Source organism: Dasypus novemcinctus, chromosome 19 (assembly GCF_030445035.2).
Source record: "Dasypus novemcinctus isolate mDasNov1 chromosome 19, mDasNov1.1.hap2, whole genome shotgun sequence".
NCBI lineage: Eukaryota > Metazoa > Chordata > Mammalia > Cingulata > Dasypodidae > Dasypus > Dasypus novemcinctus.
Genome location: NC_080691.1, coordinates 31,059,712 through 31,070,066, shown reverse-complemented (window position 1 = coordinate 31,070,066; position 10,355 = coordinate 31,059,712). Strand labels below are relative to the sequence as shown.

Sequence of the window (10,355 nt, the reverse complement as noted above, 5' to 3'; positions counted from 1 at the left end):
AAAGAGAATGGAGTTTGGAGTTGTGCAGGTTGGATTTCAAAGGGTGCCACCACCACACATGTGCTGTGAGACGTGGGGTGCGTTATTTCACCTCTCCAAACCTGTTTCTTCATCTGTAAAATGGAAATGTTAGTTCCAGTCAACACTGCAAGGCTATTGTAGGAAAATACCATAATGCATTTTGTGGATTAGTACAGAGCCCGGCATGAAGTGACGTTGTATGATGCCTCTGGTTGTTGTGTTACTACTACTCATTTGTTCCGCCCTGTGATTCCTGGGCAGCTTGCGGTGGGTCGAGCGCTGGTCAGAATTGGGAGATGCCCTCTAACAAGCTGGCTGTGTGACTTAGTGTTGGCGGTCCCCCCACAAAGACATGCTCAAGTCTTCAACTCTGCTCCTATGGATGTAATAGCCCGTTTGTAAACAGGACCTTTAAAGGTGTTAATTGTTAAGGTGTGGACTCTTTGAAGATCCTATTTAAATGAGGCCAGCTTGAGTCAGGATGGGCCTTAATTCATGACTGGAGGCCTTAAAAGAGGGGAAATTCAGGCCTAGTTGCTAGAAGCGCATGGGCAGTGCAAAGCAGGAGAGCAGACACAGAGAAAGAGGTGGCCATGTGACAGAGGACAGGTGTTGCCAGGACGTCACAACTTGGGGACACTGCGTGGCCTTGCTGGCATCTTTATTCACCTTCAGCACTATGAGACGATGAATGCTTGTTGTTTAAGCCACCCCATTGTGCGGCGTGTGTCAGAGCAGCTCTGGCAAATTAAGGCACTTGGGTAAGTCACTTTCCTTCTCAGTCACCTTGTCTGTAAAATGAAAGTTCCACCTCACGAAAATAACCAGACCCCTGGAATGCAGAATTCACCACGCTTCCACAAGGTACTGTTGTTCTGATTAACCCTCACCAAGGCCCCATACCATCTCTACCCTCCCATTTTACAGACGAGGATACTGAGGCTCAGAGAGGGGTATGGCACCCACCCAGGTCAAACAGGTGCCAAGTGGCAAAGATGGGAGTTAAGCTTGGACTGTCCATGCTAAAGCCTGCCCTTGGCTTTGGTGAGGCCAGCTCTGGGAGGGCAGAAAGGGAGGAGGGTGAACTGGCTGGTGGCATGAAGATAATATTGGTCATATTGCTCACATTTCCTCCTCTGGCTTGTGGCTCAGGTCCCTGAGGAAGCCCTGGCACCCCTTTGCAGGCTCATGTCTCTCCTGCAAACTCTTGGAACCCTGTTCGTTCACTTGGGAATCACAGAGTCTCCTTCAGAAGCTATGTTGAAAATTCGAGTGCATGCACCTGGGAAGATGGGCTGGGGGAACCTCAACCCCCTCCCAACCCACTTTGCACTCAGATGAAAGTGACTTCCTGAGTCCCCAGGGCTTGTAAACCTTTCTCATTCCATCTTCATCAGTGTGCTCTAAACACAGGTGAGCCAAGTTCTGCTTTGGGCAGAAAGAAAAAAAAAACACTATATTCTGCATTTCAGCATCTGCTTCCCAAAGTGCCAAGGAACTTCCATCCCTGATAAACAACAGGCAGTCACCAGAAAAGCTCAGGTGTCCATTCCCTGGTTGGAGGAGGAACACACCTCAACCCTCCTCCCAACATCCTGGAGAACTCATTCCCTCCAGGGACAGGGGGCAGGCCCTCTCCAGTGACCTCTGCCCAGTCCTGGGGGCCCTTCAGACATGGATTCTTGAGTCCAACAGACCTGGGTAACACACTTTCCAGCTCTTACTTGTGGTTTTTTCATCACTATCATTTGTTCATTGAGCACCACTGAATACTCAGACTATTTACTGAGCCTTTACCATGTGCCAGGTTCCATACTACACATCCCTTCACTTATCCTCCCCAGGAACCCAAAGGAAGTACATAGCAACATCTCCATTATATAGGTGGGAAAATGAGATTTCAGGAGAGCCTGAATCAGCTCCCAAGGACACGAAGCTAGTAAGTGGTAGGAGAGTTATCTGAACCCCAGTGGGTCTGATCTCATTCTAAGATCTTTGCTTTTAAAAAGTCTACGCTATTCTTTCTAATAGGGTTGGCTGAATCATGGCCCCCAAAGATGTCTATGTTCCAATCCCCAGAACCTGCAAATATGTTACCCTACGTGGCAAAGAGACTTTGTGGATCAAGTTAAGGATCTTGAGATGGAAAGGGGGTCCTGGATTACCCGGTGGGCCCAGTGTGATCACTAGGGTCCTTACAAGAGGGAGGCAGGATGATCCAAGCGAGCAGTAGGAGATGTGATGCCAGAAGCAGAGGTTGGAGTGATACAGGGTCATAAGCCTCAAAAAACTGGAAAAGGCAAGGAAGGAAGCAGATTCTCCCCTGGAACTCCCAGAAAGACACAGTGCTGCTGACATCTTGATTTTAGAATTCTGACCTCCAAAACTGTAAGAGAATGACTTGCATTGCTTTAAGCCACTAAATTGGTAGTGATTTGTTACAGCAGTTTGGGAAACTAATACACTAAGCAGAGAGGAAAAAAATAAAGAAAAAGTGCTAATGTCTTGAGAGAGAATGAAGAAGTGGTTGCCCAGGAGTATTGAATGGATGGATGGATGGATGGATGGATTGGATGGATGGATATTCAGAGGCATTAATGATTGCCTGTTTGAAATCTCAGTGGAGTCTCAGACTTCTCCACATCCCAGGGCTCAGTAAGGAAGTGGTTGGCATTGCCACTAGATGTAATAGTTATTCATTTATTTCAACTTTCGTTACATCCCAAACCTTTTGTGGGGGTGAGGGTTGGTTTGACAAACCTTTTAGTAAAGAACAAAATCTTTAGGGCAAGCTTGTTAAATATTTACAAAGTTATAGAGTCAGGGTCACCAAGATCAAGAAACAGAGCATCTCATCATACCAAAATGTTTCTTTGCACCCTTCCCTAGAGGATACCTCCCTCTCCCCAGTCTTCTGAGTCCTCTCACTATAGATTAGTTTTGCCTGTCTGTGAACTTCATGGAAATGGAATCACGCAGTATCTTTTCTCTCATGTCTGGTTTCTTCACTGTAGTACTATATCAGAGCTCATTCCTTTCCCACTCATATTTTATCCCCTCTCCTGTGGAAGGGCATTTAGGTGGTATCTTAGCTTTTCTTAGGAACACAAACTAGGTGACTTCAAACAACAGAAATGCATGCTCTCATGGAGGCTACTAGTCTGAAATCTGGGGGGAAAGTCCTCCCCTGTCTCTTCCCAGCTTCTGAGGGTTTGCTGGCAACACTTGAGTTCAATCTCTGCCTCAATCATCTGTGTCCAATTCTCCCCTTCTTATAAGGACACTGGTCATATCGAATGAGGGCCCACCCTAGTCCAGTTTGGCCACTGCTTAACTAATAACATCTTCAAAGGCCCTATTTCCAAATAAGGGCACATTCCCAGGACCATGGGTTAGGACTTGAGCAAGCCTTTTGGGGGACACAATTCAGTCAAAAACAAGTTGCTTCTCCAGCTTGGGGCCATTGTGAACAGAGCTGCTGGGAGCTTCCTTTTGCAAATCTTATGGTGGATCTGAGCACTCATTCCTCTTAGATCAGGGGTTCTTAACCAGGGGTCCATGGTTTTAGGGGGTCTATGAGCCTGAATTGAAAATTCAAAAAAACATTCTTCTTGTTTTGATGCAGGTGTGATGTATTTATTAAATGAAACAAAGTATAGTATGGTCTTACTATGAATTTTATTTTGATGTTGCATCTTCTGAGGGCATTGGATAATTGTCTGCAAAAAGGTTGGTAAAGATGGTGGAGATGGCTTTATGATGCCATGGGAAAACTCAAATTTCTAAATGTTTGCCGAAAATGACTGTGAACAGATGTTGAACCATGTTAGGTTATCAGAGATTGAATTATTGGGAAAGTTGTAAAACATAATTTTGAATAATCCTAAAATTTAATTTAAAGACATGCCAATGTTGAGTGTCATAAAACTATCTGCCACGACATTCTGAGAAGGGGTCCGTGGTTCACCTGACTGGCAAAGGGGTCTGTGGAACAAAAAATGTTAAGAGCCCCTATCTTAGATGTGTCTGTGGGAGTGGCATGGGAGGGGCAGAGGGTAAGGGGATGTTTGCTTTAGCAGACACTGTCGACTCTCAGGTCTAGACATAACTAGGAACGCCTCCCTCCCTCACATCAGCTTTCTGGAAGGATCCATTCCCCATCTCCATGCTGGGTGAGCAGATGGTCCAGGCCTTAACCAGGGTTATGAGACCAGAGGCCCCCAGGTTGTCATGTCCCACTCCAGCACGGCATCTGTCATCTGTTTTGAGGTTTCAGGTGGGTGAACCTGGAGAGGCTGGGGAGGAAATGGGGCTCACTCGCCTTTTCCCACATGCCCTATCCTTTCTATGTTGGACTTATGCATTTGCTGAGCCAATGAGGCAGAATTTTGGGTTCCACTGAGTGTGTGGTGCAGACAACTCCCAAATAAGTCATGAGCAAAGCACCTTCATGATTTTGCCACATCCTGTCCTATGATTCACTTATTTTTCTTTTTATTGACTTTTTTCCCTGAAAATTGCTTAAGAAGTTAACTTTCCTACAAATATGAAATCAATGTGATTTGCCCTAAATAGAGGTTAATCATTATAAACACTACAAAAATGAAACCCCGTTACCTGCCTGGGCTCTGAGCTTGAGGTCTCTTTCTGTCACAAAGACAGATTGGCAAGTTTTGGAGAGGCCTTAAGATCTATTAGCACCAAACGGAGATAGTCTTGATGTCATCAGAAGGATTAAAAGGGAATGACTTCCTCACTTTGTGACTGAATATTATTTAGTGCTGCAGTGAAGCAACTTTGTATTGAAAAACATCCCATTCTGGAAGCCAGGTTTTTGTTTGCGTCTTGTTCTAGCTCCCTAATATTGGATCAGTGACTTTACCTCTTTGAGTCTTAGCTTCCCCATTTGCACTACGGGGGTCATCATAGCACCTGCCTCAGAGGCCTGTGGGCACCCAGTGAAAGACAACTCTTGGTATTATTGTGATGGCGTCGTCTAATGAGTCTTGGAATCAAGAACTGGTGCTGGCGGTAGGTGCGAATGCTCAGGACATTTCTACATTGCGATTCTGTTAGGGCTGCTAGACCCAAGCAGAATCATCTGTTAGCTTCAGCAAAGTCCTCTTACCTTTCTAGGGGAGTGCTTATTGCCCTTGGGATCCTGCCAAGGTTAAGTGGAGAAAATAGACCTGATGAAATTCACATACTTTGTCATTTGCTTGCAGACATTTAAGTCACATCTACTAGAGGGGAAACAGGATCCTCCCCAATATACCTGGTGATGGTTAAGAGGTGACGATGGGTTAAGACCCACCTGGGCTCCAGGCCCAGTTCTTCTGTCTAATCACTGTGTGCCTTTGAGTATGCCAGTTCACCTTTATGGGTCTCAGTGTGTTCAACTTTAAAATGGAAATATTCACCCCTACCCCACTGATGCTAAGGATAGGATGAGATAATGCATAAAATGTAATAGTCACGTATTTAATGGACAGAAACCATTATTATAATTGCTATTTCTTAAGGAAACCATGGACTACATTTAAACTCTCTGCAAAGTCAATTCTGCTTCTTGGGTTCATGGTCATCTCAAATCTTTGTCCTGGAAAGCTCCCCCTTCCATTTTATCCCAGGTTTCTGCTGGCTGACCTATTTGGTTCCCTGTAGTCCAGACAGTGGGTGTTTATGAACCTGGGTAGGAATTCTGCAACAGCTCTGAATCAGAAAGGATTTTTTATGTCGAAAGTGAGGGGAAAAAACCTACAACTTAAGGGGACTTTGTAAAAAGGGAATTTATTTTGGCTCATAAACATTAAAATCCACAAGTATAGGTGTTTCAGGTGGTGGCTTGATCTAGGCTCTGAGAAGGCTACCAGATCTCAGTTTCTCTACATCTCTCATCTTTACCTTCCCCCAGGTTTTGGCTCCCCTGATGGTAGCAAGAGGACCCCAGCAGCCCAAGCTCATTTCTCCCAAACCCCCAAATCCATAAGAAGCTAGAACTGCTCTCTCCCAGTCAAAGTCTCATTGGTTCTGATAAGGTCACCTGCCTGTTCCAGAGCCAGTCACTGAGAAGGGAGAGGGAAAAGGGCTATGCTGATTGGCTTAGGCCAGTCAGGTCTCACTTTTGGAGTTAAGGGTGGGGTCAACTACATTCACACCTCATTGGCTGGAGGAGATGTGAATTCTGCAAAGGAAATGTGGGGTACTTATGCTGGAAGAAGGGGGGCAAAGGGTAAAAGGAGGCTGGGACTTCAGTCAACAAATGTCAGAGACTTCCTTAGACAAAGAAGTGATCAATTTTCCATTAAAAACGTAGCAGTGTGGCAGAATTGAAGAAGTCTCTGTCTCTCTCTGTTGAAGTCTTGAGGCAGAAATTGTATCTCTAGAGCCCTAGATTATGCTGCTTGGAGGTCCACCCATATTATGGAGGGTCATCTCCTTTACTTAAGGTCAACTGATTGTAGATGCTAATCCCATCTATGAAATGTCTCCACAGTAACATCTTGGCCAGTGTTTTACCAAACAACTGGACACCATAACCTCTCCAAGTTGACACCTAAAAGTAACCATCACAATCTCCTTTACCATGTGAGATCCATGGAGCTAGATTTTATATCATTTTCTCTTATACCTGGGGATCTAACACATAGTAAATGCTCAAGAAACCTCATTGAATGAGTGCCCTAGTTCAGTACATTCTAGGGAGTTCCCCTGGCCCTGCTGAGACCAAAGAATTGCACACTGGGTTGTCTACAGGCCTCTATAGAAAGGTCAAGACGGAAAAGCCAATGTGAAGCTTGGAGGCTTTCGGTGTTAAGTGGTTTGTGTGGTGCAAAAACCACTCCCCTTCTTTGAAATTCCATTCTACACTCTGCTGATCCCACCCACCCAGAGCCTTGTATTTCAAGAAGACCTCTGTGTCATGCAAATATGCTGTGGGTCCAGCCATCATCACCATCCTGTCAGTGGCTTTAAATAATAGAGTAGCAGTGGGGAGGGATTAGGACACTGGACAAGTACATTTTGTGGGGACAGGAATGGAGAAAGGAAGAAGTCCTAGGGAGGCTTTCACTCTGGGTGAGAGGAAAGATGTCCACAGAGCACTCCCTTGCCTGTTCTGCCCAGAGCTTTACCTGCAGTGACTATGAATAAATATGGTCAGCAGTGGTGCTAACAAATAAATAAATAAAACATCCCAAACAAGGTCCCCTCTGTTTGAGTAGCACATTAAAGACCCAAGAGAGGTTATTTAACTTGGCAGCTTCCCCAAGGGTGGCCAAGAAGCTGAAGATGGAGTCTCTTTTCCCTGAGCCTTCTTGGACTGGGAAGGAAAAAATAAACTCTCCAGGACCAATAGTGCATAACTTATTTTTCTTGCCTCAAAGGCATTCTCAAAGCTGTGTGCTGGCTGTGTACCTTTTTTTTTTTTTTTTTTTTTTTAAAGATTTATTTATTTATTTAATTCCCCCCCCCCCCCCCCCCCGGTTGTCTGTTCTTGGTGTCTATTTGCTGCGTCTTGTTTCTTTGTCCGCTTCTGTTGTCGTCAGCGGCATGGGAAGTGTGGGTGGCGCCATTTCTGGGCAGGCTGCTCTTTCTTTTTCACGCTGGGCGGCTGTCCTCACGGGCGCACTCCTTGCGCGTGGGGGCCACGCGGGGGACACCCTTGCGTGGCACGGCACTCCTTGCGCGCATCAGCGCTGCGCCTGGCCAGCTCCACACGGGTCAAGGAGGCCCGGGGTTTGAACCGCGGACCTCCCATATGGTAGACGGACGCCCTAACCACTGGGCCAAAGTCCGTTTCCCTGGCTGTGTACCTTGACCAAAGAAAATCTCCAGGCTGTAGCTGTGAGTGTGTGCTTGTATGTGCGCATGTGTTCCAAACAAGAATCATCTTTCAGCCTGACCTTTATTTCTGCATAATCGGTTGAGTTTAACATAATTTATTGCTTAAGAAGGTTAAGAAACTCACTCAAGGTAGGCTCAGCAATTTGGTGCCCAGCACCATGCTCTGTGCTACCAAAGCACATGGGGAGGCAGAAAACAATGATGACAAGGATCATGATAATAAAGATGATGACAGCGACAATGCTGATGATATCAGTGTCGATAATCATAATGGGAGTAAAAATCTACAGAGCACATACTATGTGCCCACATAGTTCAAAGCACTTTCCTTTAATTTATTTAATTATCTTCACAACCACCCTGCAGGAAAGGGTCTAGGATCATTGAACCCTCCCCTTGCAAGTTATATGATGCTGGGTGAGTTATTTCATCTCTTAGAGCCACAGTCTATCTGTAAAATGGAGATAAAAACAGTACTTCTCTGTAACATGTTCAACCAATTTCTGGTATGATGAGAATGCTCACGAGGTAAAAGGGAGGCTTATAGTTCCTCATTCCATCCTCCAGCAGCCCTGTGAAGAAGGAGGTCTTGCTATGACCCTGATTTTACTGAGCAGTAGGTAGAGGCTTGCCCAAGTCCTCCAGCTAGGAAGGACTGAGCTGGGGTTCAAAGGCAGTCATGGGCTCTCACTCCACTACCTGTCAGCTTGAAGAAGCTAGATTAGTCATCTCAGCAGGGCCATTTCTGGTTCACCAGGGTCCCCTGGCTAAGGCTGGGCTTAGATGTCCCGTTAAGCACAGACTGGCTCCAGAGCAAGCTGGACCCTGAGCTGGGGTTCTGGAATCTGCCCACAGCCAGGAAGAGGCTGGAGCTCCTGTGCTCATGGCATGAGGTCACCTGGCGACTGGACTAGTCCAGCTGCTAGAGACACAAGTGGCTCAGCTCCTTCACCTCCACCATAATGAGGCCTTTGAGTGGCAGTGGTGACACTTCCTAATTCAGAGTCAAAAGAATCTGGATATTCTTCCCAGCTCTGCAAGTGTATATCCATATCATTAGAGCTATACCAGCCGCTATGGTAGTTCTGGCCACATGTGGGTATTTGAAATGTGGCCAGTTTAAGTCGAGAGGTGCTCTAGATGCAAAATACACAACAGATTTCAAAGACTTGGCATGATAAAAAGAATTCAAAATATCTTAATAATGTTTTATATTGAGTTCATGCTGAAATTATAATATTTTAGATATATTGAGTTACACATTAAATACATTACTATAATGAAGTTCACCTGTTCCTTTTTACTTTTTTTTTTTTAAACAGCTTAATAAATTTATTGTCTTTATTATAGAGAATTGTGGTTTGGTTTAGCTCTCAGCAGCCTACTCCTGACCTCTGAGGAAATGTGCCTTCTTCTGAGCTACCTGATCTTTCTTTTGGGCAAGAGACATTTTGGGACGGTTGCACCTCTTCTTTTTAACTACTTTCTTAGGCTTTTTCTCATAGCCTGGATTCTCTCATATGGCAGCATGGGCTTTCTTGTTCCTCTCCTCCACTGAGCCTGGGGTTAGGTTGTTCTTCATGTATTGAGATAATTGGTTCTTGTAGCATCTTCTTCTTCTTCTGTTAGGTAACACATATAATCTGCAACATTCTCACCCACGACGTGCTTCCAATGTACTTCTGCATCGAATTCCTTGCTTTCTGAATCATAACTGGGGAATCGTTTGGTACCAGGAGGGATAGACAAGCCTCCATCCACAGCTCCCTTCAGAGCCCCCAGAACTTTATTTCCATTGGTAGATCTGACAAGTCCTGCATCCACATAGCTGGTGAAGCTACCAGGTTGACTATCAATCCTTTCCACATTGTATTGCTCTCGGTTGCCTCCACTTGGCCTTCATAGATCTTGTCTGTGCCAAACCTGTCGAGAAGCCTGTGGCCAGCAGCAGGCCAGTGCAGTGTGCTGCAGCATGATTTGTCAGGCCACCCTTCACACCATACATGGGAAGTTCATGAGCATCAGCTGCACAGACCATCACATCCCCTTCTATATGGGTGTAAGCAATCTGACAAATGATACCCCTGTTAGTGACATGAACTATCATCCTGTATTGGGTGTGCTGTACTTATTTTTATCTGGGATTGCCAGGCATTTCCAAACACAGTAATGAGTTTTGCAATCTCGTCGTCTTCTAAATTTCACTTAGTATCTCTTGAAATAGGCCTTATTCTTGACAAATTTAACGAACCCCATCATGCAGAACAGAGACAAGCATCTGCGGCTCACCACAGACCTGCAGGCCCAGGACCACTATGTATGTGTGGGGGGGCTCTTTTTACTTTTTTTAACGAGGCTACTAGAAAATTTAAAATGGCCTTTGTGACTTGCATTGTATTTCTTCCGGACAGTGCTGCTCTAGAGCTTACAGTCAGTGGAGGCAATTTAATAGCTGACTTAAGAGTTTCAGCCCCAGAATCAAATGGACC

General features: G+C 45.3%; 1 pseudogene; it reads right to left on the bottom strand.

The window, feature by feature from the left end:
• Positions 1-9,247: 9,247 nt before the first annotated feature.
• On the bottom strand, positions 9,248-10,122 carry LOC101419811 (large ribosomal subunit protein uL18 pseudogene; annotated as a pseudogene).
• Positions 10,123-10,355: the final 233 nt, after the last annotated feature.